General features: G+C 27.3%; 1 protein-coding gene across 11 annotated transcripts in view; it reads right to left on the bottom strand.

Annotated features, from left to right (window-relative positions):
- The window catches only part of LOC127278580 (potassium voltage-gated channel protein eag), a 1,151,741-nt gene that overhangs the window by 1,078,883 nt on the left and 48,366 nt on the right, over window positions 1-24,492 (bottom strand). The window lies entirely within an intron of this gene.

The following is a 24,492-nucleotide window of genomic DNA, read 5'->3' as shown; positions in this document are numbered from 1 at the left end:
AAAAGACATACGATTGTACTATAATTACTCAAATTTCATGCCTATATAGCATAGAAAATTTCTGTGCATTAAATGTAAACCTTTCTATACTATAAAAGGCAGATTTTTCTCTCCGTGTATGAGGAGCAAATTTTCAAAACTTGATAAATCCATTTTTCAAAAAAATGGAGATAACCATAAATTTAATATTTTAAGGACCTCACAAATCGATCTGTCACTGTTAAATTTAAGAAAAAAAATTTATTAATTACAAATTTTTTATTTAAAAACTTATTGACATAACCAAGATGATTTACAATTTGTATGTTTTATATTAGAAAAAATTACCAAAACCTGTAAATCACTCAATTATGACAAAGTTCAATTAGAAACATAACGTCTTGAATATAAAAACATTGTTATAGAAATAAATTATTATAAATTTTTTATTTTAAAATTAACTCTAGTGGTTATGTGTGGAAAGTCATTTGTTTGAATTTCTCGAAATAAGAAAATATGGATTTATCAAGTTTTGAAAACTTGCTCCTCATATAATAAAAGATGTTTAGGTTTAAAAAAGAAATGTTTAAGTTAAAAACAATTTATTTCAATGACACTTAAAATTAGGAACAATATTATAGGTTCGTAACTCTTTACGATCAGCAAAAAAATTTGCTTCCTCGTGAAGAAAGCATTAACATTAAAATAAACGCACATTAATTATATAATAATATAAACATTTGAGTAGGTATACATTTGAGTTAAATTTAAAAAATTAATGGAAGTTAAAAAATAAAAAATTCACATTCTAGCTAAAACTTCTAAAAATTAGTGAAAAATAATATATAATTTATAATTATTTACAATTATATCGGTTTGTTTCAATGCAAGGAACACAATAATTTTATATTTAAACTTGAATTTAAATAAATACAAAATTTTTCAGCTAAAATGTGAATTTTATATTTTTTAACTTTGCTTAATTTATTAAATTTACCTCAAATTTAAATTTTATATATACCAATCGATTCGTTTTCATGCAAGAAATACAATTATTTCATCTATAAACTTAAATTTAAATAATCACAAAATTTTATATACAAAATGTGAATTTTTGATTTTTTAACTTTTATTAATTCTTTAAATTTAAATTAAAACTATACTTTAAATATACTGATCGATTTGTCTTGACTCTTTAAAAAATTTTTCGATTAAAAAAAATTTTTGAAAAAAAGACGATAAAATTTTTTTTTTGGGTATTTTTTAAAATCCTTTGGTCAGTTTTTTTCAGATATTAATATGATAAATGAGCCTACCAAATTTTATTTAAATACATTAAAACCTGTTAAAGTTATCTTCTAAACAAAAAAGCCCAGTAAAAAAGGATTTTTTGAGATAGCAGTTCGGACAATTGAGCAAGCCGTTTGCTCTATTGTTTAAAATGCATTCGGACAATTGGAGTGTTTGTTCAATTGTCCAATGCATTATGCCCAATCATCCGCAATATTTCTCGTGTCTAAAAAGCTGCTAAAATAATATGAAAAACTATTGAAACATTGAAAAAACGGAAGAAAATGCATAATTCTTGATATATACAGAAAAAGAAAGTATAAAAATACCTTGATCGAGGAAAAGGAAAGAGTTTTCCGAAAAATCACTTTTTAACTGACAGTATACGGCTGTACTTGACATTTTATGGGTAAAGAAGAAAAGATTATGATAATGAGTGACACTTCATTATCGACTCTCAATATTTGTCGAATGGTAAAATATAATGATATTTCTATTCATTCTTAAATTATATATATATATATATGGGCATATCTTTGAAACCTTTAACTTTTCAATAAGAAAAAAAAATTTTTTTTTTTTTGAGCACAGTATTGAAACTTTGTCTACATAAACTTCAAGAACTAAGCTTTCCAATTATACAAGTGGACATATAAAACAAGTTGTCTTCAAAAAGTTATAAATATTTAAAATTGAGAATTAGTTTTAACCTGTAACAAAAAAATATTCAACAGGTGTTTGCTTTTTAGGATAAAAAACAGTTGAAGGGAATTTTCTAAGGGGTTATAATTTTAAAAAGCAATAAAATTCGTTTAATATTTTCAATATTTATATGAATAATAAAATACTGAAATAATGCACTGGGTATAAAAGCATGTGTCAAAAATTAACTAGATATATAAATTTTTTATTTGAATATTTACATTACATTTTAAAATAGATTTTTATTATAGTGAATTGTTTTAAAAATGTAAAATTGTAATTTTTAAAATTTACTATACGATTTTCATAGACTTTTTTCTATTTAAATTTAATATTCGTAAACTTTCCAATTTCTTTTCTCTTTTTTCCTTTTCTATTTTTCTTTTCTCTCGCAGCTTATCTTTTTTCAGAATGAATTTTTTTGGAACCATTTTTGTGTCTCGAAAATTAAATGGCACATGTGAAAATATATACAAGTACTTTTCGAATACTTTGATATGATTTTCATGAAGTATCACTCGTATTACGGTTGTTTTCAAATTTTGTCCACGCGTGTTTTCGTTTATTTAACTTATAATAGTTTTTTGACATGAAGCACATCAATTTATTATGTCTCAAAATAATTATAGTAACTTGATCTTTCATTTCCCATAAGTTATTTTAACGTGCCGCTTGTCTTATAAAAGAAAAATCATAAATACGATGATTACGGTCGAAAAGGTTAAAAGTGAGGGACAACTTTTAAAAGCTTATAAATTTTTTCACAATTAATAAAATATTAATTTCCCTGCGAAAATGTGTTCACCGATTAATTAACATTGAAAAACCATATTTCAGAATTAGTAATTTTTATTAAATCTAAAACTATCGTTTAAAGCATCAGAAAGTATGGTTAAGGACAAGTAGACATTGTTAAAAATCGCGTATTAAAATTGAAATAATTATTTATGTATTTAATAAATTAAAGTGGAATCTTTTGGAAATGATTGATTGTATCAAGCATTAATATTTCCAACAAAAATCAACGAAAAATTTATTAAAATTACCAAAATATATGCGAGGGACATTAAAGTTAAAGGTTCTAGAGATATGCCCATATATATATTTTATTTCTAACAATTTTTAAAATTTTATCTATTTGATGTATAATTATAATATATATTATAATACATAATATTAATAATATTAATATATTATTATTAATTAATAATAATATATAATTATAATTATACTTATGTACTAAATAATTTCAAATAATTAAATTAATTTTAAATAATTAAACTAGGTAATTTTTAATTTAATTAATTTAATTAAAATTTAAATAAAAATATTTAAATTAGTACTAAAAAAATATAAACATATAATAAAAACATAACAATAAATGAAATATAAAAGTAAGAAAATTTTTAATTCAATTAATTCAATAATTATTCCTTTTTTAAAAAATTAGAAAGAAATCTACTATTATATTTTACCATTCGACAAATATTGAGAGTCGATAATGAAGTGTCACTCATTATCATAATCTTCTCTTCTTTACCCATAAAATGTCAAGTACAGCAGTATACTGTCAGTTAAAAAGTGATTTTTCGGAAAACTCTTTCCTTTTCCTCGATCGAGGTATTTTTATACTTTCTTTTTCTGTATATATCAAGAATTATGCATTTTCTACCGTTTTTTCAATGTTTCAATAGTTTTTCATATTATTTTAGCAGCTTTTTAGACACGAGAAATATTGCGGATGATTGGGCATAATGCATTGGACAATTGAACAAACACTCCAATTGTCCGAATGCATTTTAGACAATTGAGCAAACGGCTTTCTCAATTGTCCGAACTGCTATCTTAAAAAATCCTTTTTTACTGGGAGGGATCCACACACACACACACACATACACACAAACATACATACATCCGAAAAATTGATCAGAATCTCATATAACATGTTTCTATTAGGAGAAAAATTTATTTTCGCCACTTTGAAAATTTTTATAAATGAAAGGACTACAAAGCTTCCTCCACGAGAAAGCAAAAAACTGGTAAAAAATTGAAAAAAATTGTTTTTAAGGGGTTACATCCAGTTGGACAGCCGAAAAAAGTCGATATTTTAGGAATTTTTTCTGGGAAAACTATGGAGTATTTCAATTCACAAATGAATGCACATATAAAGAGTACTTTTAACTTTATTTTTGCATAGTTTATTTATAAAAATTATTTTTTTTACACCTTGTATAAAATATTTTCAGGAGCTCCTTCGATTCGAGACAGCTAGCGGTGAGCACGTTAAGTCTCAACTGGATCAACTAAAATTAAAAATTCAAGATTTTTTCGTTAATATAATACATTATCTTGTGATTAATCGAAGGAATAGACAAAAAAATAATTTTTGACAAAATGGCGCCTTCAGAAAGCGGAAGTATAAAAAAAAGTCACGAATTCAATTGTTTATAAAATGAAAAATATTTATTGAAAAAAAACCTTCGATTAATCACTAAACAATATTATTAAGAAGCTTGTGTTAAAATCTGAGACCGATCGGTTTAGCCGTTTTCGAGAAATCTTGCTCACCGACTTTAAAAACATAGTTTTGAGTAAAACGCATTTAAAGTTTCAAAACCACTTTACTCATAATAAAAATATTTTTTTCAACTTACATCGAATCGTCTATTCCGGGTCCATATAATGTAGGTACTCTTAAATAAATATACTTTACGAAAATGCAATAAAAAAAATCGATTTTTTCCAAATTCCAAGTGGATGTAACCCCTTAAGTAACATTTTAAAAATAGAGTAATTTTATAGGTACAGTACAATTTCGGTAGATGACGGGTTTGATAAGTGTCGGATCTCGATATGTGTCAAATTTTTTCCACGCCTATAATCTTGGTAAGTGTCGGGTGCCTTTCTGCTACTTTTTGCGTGCGCATCAAAAACCAGCGCCGTATAAAAACGTTTTTAAATATGGACATTAATAAAATAAAAATAATGTTTTTAATTATGAATTTGAAGTAGGTAAATTGAATTTTAATCTAATTATATATTAAATTATTATTTAATCTTTTATATCCGAGAAGAAATATACAGTACCTATAGATTAATAAGCATTGGAAAACATCGTGATACGGCACTGTCTGCCGCCCCACCACAACTCAAGGGGCAATCCGACACTTATTAAATGTTGTGGTCCCGACCACTCGACACTTACCGAAATTGTAATGTATATACCTAAAAATTCGTAAAAAATTGCAAATATAACATGTTTTTTCTTATAAAATGCTTGATAAACTAAAAAACCAGTACTCCTAATTTAATTAGTAAGCGAATTGAGTAAATATTTAAAACTTTATTAGCAAATTTTGAGAAATGTTTTTACTTTTAAAAATAAATTACTACTAGTTATGTGAACTTTTAAGTTGCTTTAATTCAATTGTAGAATTCGATTTAGAATTTGTTGAAAAATTTTATCCTCTACGAGACTTAGAAAAACTTCGTATAAAAATCCTCTTATAGAAATATAAAATTTCGTATAAATAATCCTCTATGGGAATATAAAATTTCGTATAAAAATCCTCTTTGGGAATATGAAAAATTCGTTGCAATATTAATCTTCGATGGGGATATTTAAAACTTCGTATAAAAATCCTCTATGGGAATATAAAATTTCGTATAAAAATCCTCTTTGGAAATATATATAAAATTCGTTGCAAAATTAATCCTCAATGGAAATATAAAAAATTTCATATAAAAATCCTCTATGGGAATATAAAATTTCGTATAAAAATCCTCTTTGGGAATATAAAAAATTCGTATAAAAATCCTCTTTGGGAATATAAAAAATTCGTTGCAAAATTATTCCTCGATGGGAATATAAATAATTTCGAATAAGAATTTGTTTTTAGATTTTGATTTAGAATTCAATTTTGAATTGGATTTTTTTTTATTTAGTAATTTGATTTCGATTTAGAATTTTAAATTTAGTATTTGATTTATAATTTGAATTTCATTTAGAATTTGATTTTTAAATAATATATCGATATATTCAAGATTTGGAAATTGCAAAAATGTTTTTAGAATTCACGAGGTACGTCGCGTTTGTGATATATCGCGCGGAAGTACAGTTTAGTTAGTGGGGGTAGCGCGAAACTACTAGAGTATATTCAATATGGCCGAATGGTGGTAGTAGTAATGACCGATATATGGCTGACCCAGTCAACCGTCCAACTAGTTATGGGACCATGAGAGTAGAATTTTATGCTTTACTCTTACACAAAAGAATATAGTTTATTTGACAATTTTTTATTAACTCTTTTTTTAAACAAATAAATTAAATTGATTGGTTTAAGAATATAATCCATAATGCAAATTAAAAATGACGCCTATATATAAAAAATATATGAGAAAAGATTAGAAAAATTCAATAGAAATCAAACCAAAACTATCCCTCCGGGGTCACCAAAATTTTCTTATGTTACATCCAGAGATATAACATAATTAATTTTTAAGTCTAGACTTTCGTCTAATAACTTGGGAATCTTTTCGATTGGATTTTTGTTGAGAAAATAATTTAAGAAGGTTAGGAGATCATTTTAAAAGGAATTGAGAAAAAAATTGCGATCTGGTAACATTAAAATTTCTCGAGAAGGTTTTTAATAATTGTGAAAAAATAAAAATTTATAAATTACAATTAGATAAAATATCGCGCACCATAGCACGAAATTTATCGGAATTGAGAGATGGGTAAATTTAAGAATTGAGAAAGAAAGAAATAATAAATCTTAAATATAAACTTACTTTTTTTCATTTTTCAATTAATAAATTTCCTAATGATGCAAAATTAAGAGATGTCCTTCTTAGAATTTAAATTTGATTGATTGGACAGCGCTAGGGACAAACAGGAACTCGTAAAATAAATTGGATGTTGAATTTTGATGAATTGAATTTAAAAAGAATTTTAAATTCGGAAAATAACTTGGTAACAACTTGACACTGAATATAAAATTTTTTATAAATGACTTTTGAGAATACCTTTTTAACTAAAGAAATTGAAATTCTATAAGTTGTATAATGACTTTAAATTTTGGAAACTTAGATTGTTTAACAACGTTTAGAAATTTGTTTATAAGATTAAAAGAATATGAAAATGACTCTTTAGAGTTTGTTGATAGAAATTTGAAAGTTGAAATAACTGAAGATTTTAGGAAAACATACGTTTTTAAAGGATTGTCCCCACTACAAATTTTGAGTTTTGTGGTAGATTTTGAAGAAAGGAGAGATTTTTTGTAGAAAGGAAAAGTTCTTGTAGGCGGAGAAAAAAGGAAATTGAGAAAACTTACTATTGGGTTTCCTCGATGAAAATGGAGAAAACTCATTTACATTTTCTATATTCGTTTTTGAATTTTAATTGTATGATGATTTTTAAGAAAGATACAATTTATAAGTTTAATTTGTTTATAAATTTTAATAATTATTATTATTATTATTATTCATTGATTTATATAATAACCTAACCTAATTTTCTAATAGAAGTCGAAATTATTTAAGATATTAATTATTTATAACTCTTTATAGTTTAATATCGATGTAATTTAATTATTGTTAATTATTATCCATTTTTAGTTAATTATTTAAAAAGTTTATAAATTTCCTAATTTTTGTTATTAATTTTAATTATATTAATAATTTTAAACAATGCTTAATTATAATTTTTAACATTTATTGATTTTTATCAAAATTAACTATTAGTTGTTAAAGAAAATGACATTAAAATTTATTTAACAATAATTGTAGTTTAAAACTAATTATTAAATTTATTTAATATTTATTTTTATTTAAATTATCTAATATTTATTTATTGCATTCATTCATGTTGAGAAAGGCATATATACAGTATACATAAATATATATGTATGTTTTAAAATGTGAATTTTTGATACCCTACCGAAAGAGTGGTACTGGAATGGTACTGAATTGGACTTGGCTTGAGTTCCACTTCAGTACCACTACCTGATAACCCATAAGAAGACATTTTTAAAGTACTTTAACAATAGTTTTAAAGGTATATAAGATCAACAAACCGTCTCTCGCGAAATACGTGTAAAACAGCAAAAAAAAAACATAATAGTTTGTAGAAAATTTCTGTTAAGTTTGGAAATTATATTGCAATCCCTCCTTGAACAATAGACCCCTAGGTCCTTTGTTGAAGGATTAAAATTTTAACCCGAGTTTTATTGCTTAAAAAATTTGTAATTTTAATAACTCAACTTTAAAAAATATATATTCAGATTCGTTAATATTTCCAGATTATGAATATCTAAAATTTATCATAAAATAATTACATTTAAAAAAGTTATAATTTATCTCGTATACCTTAAGTTTGATAAAAAAATGGACATCATTTTTGAATTTAGCTGACAAAGGAAATATCATATGCATAATAATGTATGAAAATAATATAAATCCATGAAAAACAAATATAATATTGAAATAAATATAAAGTTTTAGTTTAAACATATTGAAAAAGCTAGTCGCTTTTCACTTTTATGAGGGTATTAACGGTAACTCGACCCTTTTCGCAGGTAAATTTCCCAGTTCCATTTCAGTACCAAAATGCACCAAATTAGTACTGAGTTGGTACTGAGCCCTCAGTTCCAATTTCCCAGTACCAATCCAGTACCACTCTTTCGGTAGGGTATACATATGTGACGCTCCACGACAAAAGGGACCTAACGCGACAAAACAGAATTATACAGGAAAGGCGTTTAAAGTCGAACGTTCTGATTGGCTGAGACGCGCCAGCGAATATCAGCCCCACTACCTTACTACTACATCGTTCCTACGTCTCACGGATACAACAAGTATACTAGTAGTAGTGGTGGTGAGGATGGTTTCCGTAGTCCGTGCTGGAACGCGATTTACATGGTTTACATGGCTTTATTATTTATTTACATGGCTTTATTACAAAAAAGTAATTAGAAAAATATTATTTTTGACATTTCTATATGAAAGAGCAACTCAAATACTATCGATTCGCATATAAAACTGGAAATTAATTTTTTGTCGCGTTAGGTCCCTTTTATCGTGGAGCGTCACATATATATATATATATATATATGTTCGAAACCTAGAATAATTATATTGCTACCAGAAGGGTACGCTGGCGACAGAAACTATTTAAAAATAAAGTAATTTTATAGATATTTATCCAAAAGTTCGTAAAAAAATGCATAAAATTGCAAAATGCCCCTTTTCGGGTTAAAAATGCAGAATAACCCTTTTTCGGGTTAAAATTAAAAAAAACGTGTTACAAAAAAAGTATGTAAGATTTTCTAAAAGCATATAGCAAAGTATTTTGATTTATTTGAAAATATGTGAAAATAGATTTTCTAAGGACGGTGTCGACGTCACGGTGTAGGTGTCGCTTTTGGAAATTTGTTAACTTAATATAATAGAAGATATTTAGGTTTAAAATAAGAAATGTTAAATTTTTTAATTTGAAAACAATTTATTTCAATGACACTTAAACTTAGGCACAATATTATAGGTTCATAACTAAAAATTTGAAAAACAAGAATAAATAATAAAAAAAACCATAAAAAACTGGTAAAAAATTGATAAAAATTGTTTTTAAGTAACTTTTTAAAAATAGAGTAATTTATAGGTATTTATCCAAAAGTTCGTAAAAAATTGCAAAATAACCCTTTTTGGGTTAAAAATGGAAAATAATCCTTTTTTCGGGTTAAAATTGAAAAAAAGTTACAAAAAAATTATGTAAGATTTTCTAAAAACATTGGTCAATAAATCGACACGCCATTGAACAGAAACGTCATTTACCCGACAAGTCAATAAACAGAAATGCTATTTAACAGACATGACAATTACCTGACATGTCACTTAACCGAAATATCATTTAACCGAAACGTCATTTAACCGAATTGCCATTTAAACGACATGACAAATTACACAGCCCCACAAAAAAAAAGTGTCGTGTGCGGCAGACCAGACTAGTCATTTCCTATGTATTTTGACGCGCTGAAAACGAATCCGAAGTCCGTTTTGCTCTACCACGTCAGGATTTTTTTCTAACCTCTAAAAACCTGTCGGATTTTGAGAGGAAGGCTATTTTTTTAAAAAATTGGTGGATTTACTTCAAACTTGGTATATAGGGGTTTTTTGGGTCGCTGATGACGAATTTGAAGTTATATTTTCAAAATTCAAAATGGCGGCTCCAATATGGCGGACGAATTTTGTAAAAATTGATGGATTTACTTCAAACTTGGTATCTAGGGGTTTTTTCGGTCGCTGATGACGAATTTGAAGTTATATTTTCAAAATTCAAAATGGCGGCTCCAATATGGCGGACGAATTTTGTAAAAATTGATGGATTTACTGCAAACTTGGTATCTAAGGATTTTTTGGGTCGCTGATTACGAATCTAAAGTTAGATTTTCAAAACTAGAAATGAAAATTCTTATATACATAAGTAAGGTATTCACGTCTTTTTATGGTAGCGCACTCTTTTGTCCTCAAAGGATCTGTGTAATGGTTTTCTTTTCAAATTGGTGCCTCCAGGTACAATATCCCTTTTCAGCATCCAACAGTAGTCGGCCATCATATTTACATCCCATCTTCCTTGATAACGACGCTCAAATTCTTTAAGATCTTGATGGAATCGTTCTCCTTGTTCTTCACTGTAATCTCCCAAATTTTCAGGGAATTGATCCCGATGCGAGTCTAAGTAATGCAACTTTATGCTCATTAAGCATCCTAACTTACCAAAGTTTTTAATCATATCACTAACTATTTGCTCCCAATTTTCACTCTTGTGATTACCCAGAAAATTTCCGACAACTGCTTTGAAACTAAGCCATGCGGCTTTCTCCTTTTTATTCATCTTGGTGATAAATTGCTCATCTTTTAACAATTTGCGAATACGTGGTCCGTCGAAAACCCCTTCTTTTAGTTTCGCATCAGAGATTTCTGGAAACTTTTGTTCCAGGTATTTGAAACAGTTTCCTTTTTTATCTAAGGCTTTGACAAACTGTTTAATTGCTCCTAGTTTCGTGTGTAAGGGCGGAAAAATCACCTTTGAAGGGTCGATTAGGGGATTTTCTATTATATTTTTTGAACATGGTTCGAAAGAATTCCTTTCTGGCCACTGTTTTTTAATGTAGTGATTTGCTCGATCTCTACTGTCCCACAAACACAGGAAACATGGTGTTTTTGTAAAACCTGATTGTTGTCCAAGTAGTATGCTTAAAATCTTGAAATCTCCACAAATTTGCCAGTTGTGTTCTCGGTATCTAATTTTATCCAAAACTAGTTTCATATATTCATAGTTTTCTTTCATTTCTGTTGAATGCGCTATTGGAATTGGGGCCATATTGGCCATATTGGAGCCGCCATCTTAAATTTTAAAAATCTAACTTTAGATTCGTAATCAGCGACCCAAAAAATCCTTAGATACCAAGTTTGAAGTAAATCCATCAATTTTTACAAAATTCGTCCGCCATATTGGAGCCGCCATTTTGAATTTTGAAAATCTAACTTCAAATTCGTCATCAGCGACCCAAAAAACCCCTAGATACCAAGTTTGAAGTAAATCCATCAATTTTTACAAAATTCGTCCGCCATAATGGAGCCGCCATTTTGAATTTTGAAAATCTAACTTCAAATTCGTCATCAGCGACCCAAAAAACCCCTATATACCAAGTTTGAAGAAAATCCATCAATTTTTTAAAAAAATAGCCTACCTCTCAAAATCCGAAAGGTTTTTGGAGGTTAGAAAAAATCCTGACGTGATGGAGCAAAACAGACTTCGGATTCGTTTTCAGCGCGTCAAAATTCATAGGAAATGACTAGTCTGGTCTGCCGCGCACGACACTTTTTTTGTGGGGCTGTGTTATCGAATTGTCATTTAACCGACATGACAATTAATCGACTCATCATTTAACTGACATGTACAGTAACAGAATTGTAATTTAATCGAAATGTTATTTAACCCAAATATGACAAATTACCGACCTGTCATTTAAACGAAACATCATTTAACCAACGTGACAATTAACTGACATGTCACTTAACCGAAATATCATTTAACCGAATTGTCATTTAAACGACATGACAAATTATCGAATTGTCATTTAACCGACATGCCAATTAATCGACTCGTCATTTAACTGACATGTCCATTAACAAAATTGTAATTTAACCGAAACGCCATTTAACCGACTCGTCACTCAACAGAATCAGCATTTAAACGACACGTCAATTAACAGAAATGTCAAGTAACATAATTTTGATTTAACCGAAACGTCAGTTAACCATAATGTCATTTAACAAACACGTTATTTAACAGAATTGTCGTTTTTCCGAAATGTCATTTAACCGACACCATTTTAGTATTTGAGTTCACTTTATATTGACTACATAGTTTTGTCAGTAAAGTAAACCTAGAAGGCACTATAATATAAAAAAGTGGGCACATCTCCCCCCACTTTACCGACAAAACTACATACTAAATAGAAAGTGAACACACACACTAAAATGGTGTCGGTTAAATGACTTTTCGGTTAAAAGACAATTCTGTTAAATGACGTGTCGGTTAAATGACATTTCGGTTAAATGACAATTCTGTAAAATGACGTTTTAGTTAACTGTCATTTCGGTTAAGTGACAAATCTGTTAATTGACGAGTCGGTAATACAACATTTCGGTAATATGATATTTGGGTTAAATGGCATTTTGGTTAACTGACGTTTCAGTTAAATTACAATTCTGTTACTGGACATGTCAGTTAATTGAGAAGTCGGTTAATTGTCATGTCGGTTAAATAACAATTCGATAATTTGTCATGTCGTTTAAATGACAATTCAGCATGGATATTTCTCTACGATATTTTAGCTGGAAATATTACCAGCTAATCAGAAATCGCGAATTTAGGTTTGAGCAGTGTTGGGTCGTTCTAAGTTTTTAACATTTTACAGAGCTGTGCATTTGACTTTCGCAAAAAAATGCCCAAATTAGAAAGTTGAGATTTTTATTGACCCCTCCCCCCTAACTTGTGCTCACGTAATTAATGGACGCCCCCTAATTTATAGTTTTTTTTACATATAAATAAACATATACTTTTTCTATTTCGTTTTCGAAAAAAATAGTTTAATTTTCTGATAGTTCTACTCATTGAATAAAATTGTATTTTAAAAGTTAAATAATCTCGTTGTTGGTTAATTCACAAAAGGAAATGAGCTTGGGCGCGGAAATGAATAATGTTTGGATGTTTACTGAAGCTGCACACAGATACATGTTCATGAAATGTATAGCCTACTCTCGGGAAATCCCTAATACGCCCCTGGTATGATTTGAGGGGTTGAAAAGGGAAAAGAAGGGTAGTTGTATTTTCGATCAGACGAAAGTCTAGTGGTGAGACCGGAACGCGATAGGGTTGAGGTCATCCCACTCGGTTGCTTCCGGGACGATTCGGTAGGTTCCGTTGGGTCATTAGGTCAAATCCACGGTGCATGGGGGTCAAGCCCATGTTACATGGGGTAGTCATATACCCTTTATACTAGTTCACAATGCAAACTTTGCACAAGCCACCCACACCCTAAAGTCGCATTCGTCGCCAGAGGAATGCGTCTATTTTTAGAATGTACCTCCGGCGTGCAGCCCGCCCGTCACCGCGTCGTCTTCATTCAATTTTGAATTTGGCGGCGGCGAGGTACAATAGGTTTCTCGTCAATTACAAAAAAATATTTGTCAATGGAGGAGGAAATTAAAGAAACTACTCATTTTTAAATTGCTCTTCAACTGTTAAGTTATATATTTATACGTACGGAAAAAATTAATCTCTAAATTAGACATTTAATGTGAGATTTAAGCATGAATTATCTCTGGAAATGAACGTAAGATATAAGCAGATCGTAAAATCTAATATTTGGAATGAACAAAAAAATTTTTTTAACTTACAATTTACAAAATTTTGAGAAAAATCAGAGACATGACTCCGTTTTTTATATGAAATGCCCCAAATACATCAGAAAAATGAACATTGATAAATAAATTTGACATTTGAATTTAGCGCGCATTTCGTACATGCCTAACCTTTACAACGTTGCAAAGTATTAAACGCATTTTTCTTAAAACACTATTTTTAAAAATGATAGAAATATTTGTAAACATTTTTGTAGATGAACTTCATCTGTCTGTAACAATACAAAAGTTATATACAAAAGAATGGTTAAAATTAATGGATGGAAATATTTAAAATTAATTTACTCTTATATTTTATATTTTAAAAGCAATATACATCAGATGTACTTGAAAGAGAATTTTTTAACGAATTATTTAAGTGGTCGTAGTTGAAGTTTGCGTTATATTTATAGATTTTAGATAACTGCAAAGAATGGCGTGTATGACCAACTTAGCTTTAAGAAGCCACGCTCAATGCAAAACCATCGCTTTAATGAAACGAAAAAGTGAAATAAATTTTCTCTACAAATAAAAAATTGTTCTAAGCTTAATATAAAGTGTCGAGTAAATAAAAAAAATTATTATAAACAATTTTTTAAATAATTTATAAATAAAATTAATAAATTTTTATTACTATTAGGAAATTTTTTATAAATCTCAAGTAAAGGATGTTGTTATTTTATTATAAAAAATACCAAAAATTATTTTAATAAACACATATATTTTCAATAGAATGATTGTAAAAATGTAAAATTAATTAATAACAAATTTTGTTATTAACCCTCACGTGTTTGAGTACATTTTTTAACATGCGCCCGGGCCGGGGTTGCTTGGCGCGCTTTGCACAGCTTCAAATAAAGTGGTATAAAAATAAAAGTATTAAATGTATTTCAACTTTCTTTTTTTTAAATTAAAGCTGATATGTTACAACAAGTTTTCTATACATTAACTTTTTAAAAAAAGCAAAAATGAGTGAGTTACACAACAAAGAGTAAAAAGTGCGACAAGTAACCCCGGTCTCCCCTACATACATACATACATACATACAGACAGACACTTTCGCCGGACCATAATTTTTCGACTCAGGGCACTTCAAAACGTAAAGATTTCATGGAAATAGAAAAAGTCAATTTTCGACCAATTATAATACCTTCTCATGTGAAGAGAATATAAAAATAAATGCTTTTTTCATTAAAATCTCAAAAACGTAAAGAGATAGAGAAAAATGTTTAATGGCAAAGTTGTAGCTGATAAAATTTTGAAGAAAAAAGTCTGTGGGGTCATTATGCCAAGATAAATGCATTACAAGATAAGTGAGTCAGAAAGTCTGATATTTGTGTAAAAAAATATAAGTAATATGTACATAGAGTGGTTTTTTCTAAATTGATATTTTTTTCACTTGTATTATATTTTCTGAGTCTATATTGAGATGAGAATGTGTCTATTTAATGGACTGATTTTTCCACCCCATTAATAAAATTTAATTTTTCATGAAATATGTCTTTTTTGCGTTTTTTTAGATGTTTTTCGACAATTAAACCACTGTAACTTTTACAATTTTATTTTAATCAAAAAATTTTATTTAAAAAAATTGTTTTCTTTTTCCTGGACTATAAAGCTGTGTAGTAAAAAAATTTTTTTTTTGAAAAAATTTAAATTTCAAAATTTTGAAAATCCTGCAGTTTTTGCATTTTTTGATGAAAATGGCTGGCTAACGAACTTAACCTGTATTTTGACACTAACTTTGTGTATGCAAAATTGCAAATCTATTTGTTTCGATTTACAGAAGTTATTGTGTCAACAACATTTTGTGTCTACATACATACCTACATACATACATACAGAGAGAGACACACAGACAGACACTTTCGCCGGACCATGATTTTTCGACTCAGGGCACCTCAAAACGTAAAGATATAATGGAAATAGAAAAAGTCAATTTTTGACCAATTATAATACCTTCTCATGTGATGAGAATGTAAAAATTTTTTCCACATCAAATAAATATTAATAATTAATAAAATAAATTTTTTTCACAGTGTAAAAAAATCAAATTCCTTGCCGTTTTCGAGGTCTTTTAAGTGCAGGAAAAGTTGTTGATTCCGAAAATGTTGAGTACTTTTTCAAAGAAATTTGTTGTTGAGAAATAGGAATGAATTCATGATACTGATGTGTTCCCGATATTGCGACTGCGTTTTCAAATCTATGTTGAAGATTTTTTTTTACAATTAAATAATTTTCCTTTGAAACGAATATAATTTCCATTTATGAGAAATGATTTTTAGCCCACGTGAAAAGTGCTTCAGGGGATAGAATTTGCTCTCCTAACGGCCATTGTAAGCTTGCGCGTGCAGCATGTCGTTTCAAAATTTCACGCAGAACATCGCAGGCTCCTTTTCCATGCCCCGTAACATGAAAATGCCACTCTGCTTCCAATCCAAAATCGACATAAAGAAATTTCAAATTCGAAAATTTGTTCTTATTCTTGAATTGTTGAGGAGCTCTATCGGAAAAGTAAATAAGTTTACTTACTTCAAAATTTTTTTAAGAAATGAAATTATTTCTTGTCGACATTGATAAACGGACACGGAATCGTGGATTAAATTATCTGAAGTAACAATCATAGATTTATTCTTTACTTCATTTTCTTCTTTATAATAAATCATCACTGTCAATAATGAAGCTTGCTTATTATTCCAATACAACGCCTGCGCACTATTTTGAGTAATAAATGCATAAATTTTTAGCGTAATCTAGTTGGATGAGGATTTCGCCAAGAGATAAATTATTTTTTAAATCGTTTAAAGAAAATAATTGTTTTCGTCCTAAGAAATCATGAATTTTCAGGTTTATTAGTTTTTCAAAAAAATCTTGAATAAAACGATTCGTTTTCATGATTTCTGTTTTCATCGCCGTTCGGTCGGTATTTTGACACACTTTAAATTTGATTTCTTTTATTTTATTTACATTGAAAATTATTGTCAGCAATTTTGTTTTTCATCTTTACGAGGACATTTGTCGCATTCATTTAAATAACATGGGGGCGTAGGATTTTTACAGATAATTACATTTATACAATCTGTGTAATTATTTAATGGCTTTTCAGTATCACAAGTCAATCTTTTTAAATTAGATCCATTAATCATTAATTTTAAGTTCTTTTGGTAAACACAAACATAAACCACATGTGTTCCAAGATCCTGCACTCACACAATATTTAGATCCTAATTGATAAAATTTAGAAAAGATTATTTTGACGTCTTCGTTCTCCTTTTTAAATAATTCATATAATTCAAATAAATTAGCCAATAATAAACGTTTCTTATGCGTAACTCGTAAACCATTATCTTTCTTTATAGAAAGACAATCTTTGTTTCCCAGAAGCATTTTGCTGTTTTCGTCAGATTAAAAAATTTTTTTTGCAAGATTTCTTTGTTCTTCTGACAAACGAGGACCTTTTTTTGGACTTGGTGTGGATAAAATACCCTGATTTTTAGCTACAAAGTAGCTAATGTTAAACCCATGATTATGACAGTATTATTATAAATTTCTGATCTCCGCCTTCTACAGAAGTGCAAGATGCTTTATAACGATGCACCCTAATGCTGCCATCACATTATCATCGTGCATAAAGTTACGTTCTTTTTTTTTTTCTCGAAAACCCTTGGCGATCCCAAAATGAAACTTACAGGACACCTGCAGCACATATGCCCTAACATTTAGAATAATTTTGAAAAAAATTGAAGATGCCGTTATTTCAAATATAGATTTTTAATTTTTGGAATTTTCAAAAAAAATTTATTTTTCACTATTTTTGTGTGTGTTAATTTTAATCAAAAATATACTTTAAACGAAAGAATTCCTTTTTGAAAATCTAAAATCGGTTAATTAGAATCAAAGTTACGTAACTTTAAAAAAAAGTAAAAACATTTTCAAAATTCCATATTTTAGTTAATTTTTAAAATTTTGAAAAAATATTTGTTGAAGATGTTATTCACTACTTAAGTAATGAATTCACAAAAGTACAGCCAAATCCTATTTAATCAAAAAAATTAGTGTGATGAATTGACGTGGAATCCACCAGCTATCACTGTCAAATGTGCTACCGTTGTGTGATAGAATGGACAAATCTAGACTAAATGGGAATAAATACCCTTGGCTTGCTAATGCCTGATTTTGTTTATCTGTGATAGATAGGTTTTTGTTTTTTTTCCTTTCTTCCCAATTACTCTATATAGTTGATATATAGTTGCTCGACATTCAGTTCAACTGGATTAGGTGTATCGGACCTTTTTTTCTTGCCTACGATAATAAGCTCATGTGTGCGAATTACTTTTTTTTCTGATGATTGATGATTAATGATGAATGACTTACTACAAATATGTTGAAGTGTCTACAAGTGCAAGATTTTCCTGCCGTATTGACTATTAGTAATTCTTAAATTGTGTCTAACAATCTCTTATATTTCGTCGTTATAATCTATGTATATATGTTTCCAGGGTCTAGGGTTCGATTCCACATGCGTTCAAATTTTTCATTCTTTGATTTAAGTGTTATTGAAAGAGTAATTGTTAATTAGGCTTGAATATTTAAATAAACACAAAAGTATAAATAAATAATTGTAAATAAAATAAATAATGCGAGGAAAAATGATATTTTACTAGATTATGACCAGAAAACTGGCCAGATACTTACCAGACTCTGAACAAAGCATGTTACATCACATGTCATATTTTCTTGCCAGTTACTGAACAGTATATCTAGAAAAACTCTCCAGTGACTAGTCAATACTGAGTTGAAATTTCTACCTAGGATAATAATAATATGACAAAAGTGTCATTGTCAATTGCTGACAAACAAAAAAATGTTATTATTTTTAATGGATACCACATATAGATGTTAAAAAAGACCTGAGAGGTATTAAAATCGTACATACCGTTTTTAAAGAATTTTTTTAAATCGTCCATTCTTTTTACATTGTGACTAATATTATTCATGTGACCCTTTTTTAGGCTATGACTATTTACATGTCAACATAACAAAAAATTTCGTTGATATCTACCAACGCTCACGTAGTCACTTTTCAAATCACGTATTAAGAGCAATTTCATTTTATCTGTCTGTAAAAAACTTGATCATTACACAAACCCGCAAACATAAGCACACTCATACATAAATATGAATAAACAAAAATATATTATATATCCCAGATAACACACATACTAGTACGGTAGTAGTATAATACTAGTACGGCGTACTAGGCGTACTGGTACTGTACCAGCCATGTACCTTCGCACAGTACCAGGTACTGTACTAGTACGGCGTACCGGTATGCAATATCGGTAGAATACGAGTACTATACAAGTACGACGTACTGAAAACTTTTGTGACTTAGTATAGGGGAGACCGGGGCTGTTTGGCGCAGGGGTTGCTTGGCGCACTTGAGTTTATTCAAAAGTGTTAAGTTACATTAATTTTTCTCTTTATTCTACTTAAAGTACTTGATGAACTGTAAGTTTGTACAAAATTTCATTAATATTCATTAATTATTGTGGAGTATAGATTAAAATAACTTATTTTAGCACTCCAAAGTAATTTTTTAACCTCTTCATTTTTTTGTGATACCTCTTTAAAAAATTAATTTTAGAAGAGCTCAAATATTAAGTTTTGAGCTCTATACATTTGTTATTAAGAAACAAAAAAAATTTTTTGATTTATATTAACAGTTTTTATAAAAAATTAATAAATATTTCAAAAGTACATTAGGGGTTAGGTGGCGCGGTTATCTGATTATATGAAATTTACACATTAATAAGGACCAATAACAATTCTATTCAAAAAATTTAACCCAATAATGGTTTTTAAATGTTCACAGCGTTATTATCAAAACAAGAAGGGGGTCCTTTATGTTTATTTCATAAACATTATGCTTCCTCATTATGTTAAGCAAAAAATTCGCTTCCTCGTGAAGGAAGCAATGAATTTGTCCAATTCAATTGATTGATTTAAAAAATTTCGAGTTAAAAATGTTTTAAATTAATTAAATTTTTTGAAAAATAAAGAAAATTTTAATTAATTTTGAGTGTAATATAAACTTTATATATACAAATCGTTTCGTTTTAATGCAAGGAATACAATTATTTTATTCATCAACTTGAATTTTAAAAAAACACAAAATTTTTTATCTAAAATATGAATTTTCGATTTTTCAATTTTTATTAATTCTCAAATTTTCAATCAAATCTATATTTTATATATATCAATCGATTCATCTTGACATAAAGAAGACGATTATATTATATATTACCTTAAATTTTTCGATTCAAAAATTTTTTCAATTAAAAAAAAATTTTTGGAAAAAAGACGATAAAATTTTTTTTTTGGGGTATTTTTAAAAATCCTCTCGTCATTTTTGAGAGATTAATGTGTTAAATAAGCCTACCAAATTTTACCCAAATCCATTAAAACCTGTTAAAGATATCGTGTTCACAAAAACTATCCACACACACATACACACACACATACATACACACACACACATACATACATCCGGACATATAAAATATTATATACCCTCCCCTTTCTCTTCCCACAATAGTATTTTAATTATTTTAATTTATTATTGAAAAGAAAATCTGTGGGGGAACTGAAATAATAATAATTCATTTTTAGTTATTTATTTTTATGAAATATTTTTTTTTTTATTTATATGATATATGTCTTTTCATATATCTTCTATTATATTAAAATGTTTGTTTTGTCGTCTTCGTGACGTCACTGGGCCAAGAATTTTCGTTTTTCACATTCTTTTTCAACAATTTTTGTTCAGATATGATTCAAAATTAGAATTTAAACATAAATTAAACATATGAATTAGAAAAAAATCTGAATTTTTTTTTTTTGCAACTTTTTGAAAAAATATTTTTTTGCAAATTTTGCAACTTTTTGTTATTTTTCAGTAATTCACATGTAAAATGCATCCCAATTTCAAATCTCATCAAAAAATATTTATTTTTTTTAAAGTTATCGTTATTTCAAAATTTTTCACAAATCTTCTATTATATTAAAATGTTTGTTTTGTCGTCTTCGTGACGTCACTGGGCCAAGAATTTTCGTTTTTCACATTCTTTTTCAACAATTTTTGTTCCGATATGATTCAAAATTAGAATTTAAACATAAATTAAACATATGAATTAGAAAAAAATCTGAATTTTTTTTTTTTGCAACTTTTTGCAAAAAATATTTTTTTGCAAATTTTGCAACTTTTTGTTATTTTTCAGTAATTCACATGTAAAATGCATCCCAATTTCAAATCTCATCAAAAAATATTTATTTTTTTTAAAGTTATCGTTATTTCAAAATTTTTCACAAATCTTCTATTATATTAAAATGTTTGTTTTGTCGTCTTCGTGACGTCACTGGGCCAAGAATTTTCGTTTTTCACATTCTTTTTCAACAATTTTTGTTCAGATATGATTCAAAATTAGAATTTAAACATAAATTAAACATATGAATTAGAAAAAAATCTGAATTTTTTTTTTTGCAACTTTTTGCAAAAAATATTTTTTTGCAACTTTTTGTTATTTTTCAGTAATTCACATGTAAAATGCATCCCAATTTCAAATCTCATCAAAAAATATTTATTTTTTTTAAAGTTATCGTTATTTCAAAATTTTTCACAAATCTTCTTCTTCTTATTATATTAAAATGTTTGTTTTGTCGTCTTCGTGACGTCACTGGGCCAAGAATTTTCGTTTTTCACATTCTTTTTCAACAATTTTTGTTCAGATATGATTCAAAATTAGAATTTAAACATAAATTAAACATATGAATTAGAAAAAAATCTGAATTTTTTTTTTTTGCAACTTTTTGCAAAAAATATTTTTTTGCAAATTTTGTAACTTTTTGTTATTTTTCAGTAATTCACATGTAAAATGCATCCCAATTTCAAATCTCATCAAAAAATATTTATTTTTTTTAAAGTTATCGTTATTTCAAAATTTTTCACAAATCTTCTATTATATTAAAATGTTTGTTTTGTCGTCTTCGTGACGTCACTGGGCCAAGAATTTTCGTTTTTCACATTCTTTTTCAACAATTTTTGTTCAGATATGATTCAAAATTAGAATTTAAACATAAATTAAACATATGAATTAGAAAAAAATCTGAATTTTTTTTTTTTGCAACTTTTTGCAAAAAATATTTTTTTGCAAATTTTGCAACTTTTTGTTATTTTTCAGTAATTCACATGTAAAATGCATCCCAATTTCAAATCTCATCAAAAAATATTTATTTTTTTTAAAGTTATCGTTATTTCAAAATTTTTCACAAATCTTCTATTATATTAAAATGTTTGTTTTGTCGTCTTCGTGACGTCACTGGGCCAAGAATTTTCGTTTTTCACATTCTTTTTCAACAATTTTTGTTCAGATATGATTCAAAATTAGAATTTAAACATAAATTAAACATATGAATTAGAAAAAAATCTGAATTTTTTTTTTTGCAACTTTTTGCAAAAAATATTTTTTTGCAACTTTTTGTTATTTTTCAGTAATTCACATGTAAAATGCATCCCAATTTCAAATCTCATCAAAAAATATTTATTTTTTTTAAAGTTATCGTTATTTCAAAATTTTTCACAAATCTTCTATTATATTAAAATGTTTGTTTTGTCGTCTTCGTGACATTACTGGGCCAAGAATTTTCGTTTTTCACATTCTTTTTCAACAATTTTTGTTCAGATATGATTCAAAATTAGAATTTAAACATAAATTAAACATATGAATTAGAAAAAAATCTGAATTTTTTTTTTTGCAACTTTTTGCAAAAAATATTTTTTTGCAAATTTTGCAACTTTTTGTTATTTTTCAGTAATTCACATGTAAAATGCATCCCAATTTCAAATCTCATCAAAAAATTTTTTTTTTTCTTAAAGTTATCGTTATTTCAAAATTTTTCACAAATCTTCTATTATATTAAAATGTTTGTTTTGTCGTCTTCGTGACGTCACTGGGCCAAGAATTTTCGTTTTTCACATTCTTTTTCAACAATTTTTGTTCAGATATGATTCAAAATTAGAATTTAAACATAAATTAAACATATGAATTAGAAAAAAATCTGAATTTTTTTTTTTGCAACTTTTTGCAAAAAATATTTTTTTGCAAATTTTGCAACTTTTTGTTATTTTTCAGTAATTCACATGTAAAATGCATCCCAATTTCAAATCTCATCAAAAAATTTTTTTTTTTTTTAAAGTTATCGTTATTTCAAAATTTTTCACAAATCTTCTATTATATTAAAATGTTTGTTTTGTCGTCTTCGTGACGTCACTGGGCCAAGAATTTTCGTTTTTCACATTCTTTTTCAACAATTTTTGTTCAGATATGATTCAAAATTAGAATTTAAACATAAATTAAACATATGAATTAGAAAAAAATCTGAATTTTTTTTTTTGCAACTTTTTGCAAAAAATATTTTTTTGCAACTTTTTGTTATTTTTCAGTAATTCACATGTAAAATGCATCCCAATTTCAAATCTCATCAAAAAATATTTATTTTTTTTAAAGTTATCGTTATTTCAAAATTTTTCACAAATCTTCTATTATATTAAAATGTTTGTTTTGTCGTCTTCGTGACGTCACTGGGCCAAGAATTTTCGTTTTTCACATTCTTTTTCAACAATTTTTGTTCAGATATGATTCAAAATTAGAATTTAAACATAAATTAAACATATGAATTAGAAAAAAATCTGAATTTTTTTTTTTGCAACTTTTTGCAAAAAATATTTTTTTGCAAATTTTGCAACTTTTTGTTATTTTTCAGTAATTCACATGTAAAATGCATCCCAATTTCAAATCTCATCAAAAAATTTTTTTTTTTTTTAAAGTTATCGTTATTTCAAAATTTTTCACAAATCTTCTATTATATTAAAATGTTTGTTTTGTCGTCTTCGTGACGTCACTGGGCCAAGAATTTTCGTTTTTCACATTCTTTTTCAACAATTTTTGTTCAGATATGATTCAAAATTAGAATTTAAACATAAATTAAACATATGAATTAGAAAAAAATCTGAATTTTTTTTTTTGCAACTTTTTGCAAAAAATATTTTTTTGCAACTTTTTGTTATTTTTCAGTAATTCACATGTAAAATGCATCCCAATTTCAAATCTCATCAAAAAATTTTTTTTTTTTTTAAAGTTATCGTTATTTCAAAATTTTTCACAAATCTTCTATTATATTAAAATGTTTGTTTTGTCGTCTTCGTGACGTCACTGGGCCAAGAATTTTCGTTTTTCACATTCTTTTTCAACAATTTTTGTTCAGATATGATTCAAAATTAGAATTTAAACATAAATTAAACATATGAATTAGAAAAAAATCTGAATTTTTTTTTTTGCAACTTTTTGCAAAAAATATTTTTTTGCAACTTTTTGTTATTTTTCAGTAATTCACATGTAAAATGCATCCCAATTTCAAATCTCATCAAAAAATATTTATTTTTTTAAAGTTATCGTTATTTCAAAATTTTTCACAAATCTTCTATTATATTAAAAT

The sequence above is a fragment of the Leptopilina boulardi genome, unplaced genomic scaffold (genome assembly GCF_019393585.1).
Source record: "Leptopilina boulardi isolate dan_hultmark-lab unplaced genomic scaffold, ZJU_Lbou_2.1 LbouV2_208, whole genome shotgun sequence".
Classification (NCBI taxonomy): domain Eukaryota; kingdom Metazoa; phylum Arthropoda; class Insecta; order Hymenoptera; family Figitidae; genus Leptopilina; species Leptopilina boulardi.
The sequence above is the reverse complement of the archived record's forward strand: the minus strand, read 5'-3'. Positions and strand labels throughout refer to the sequence as shown.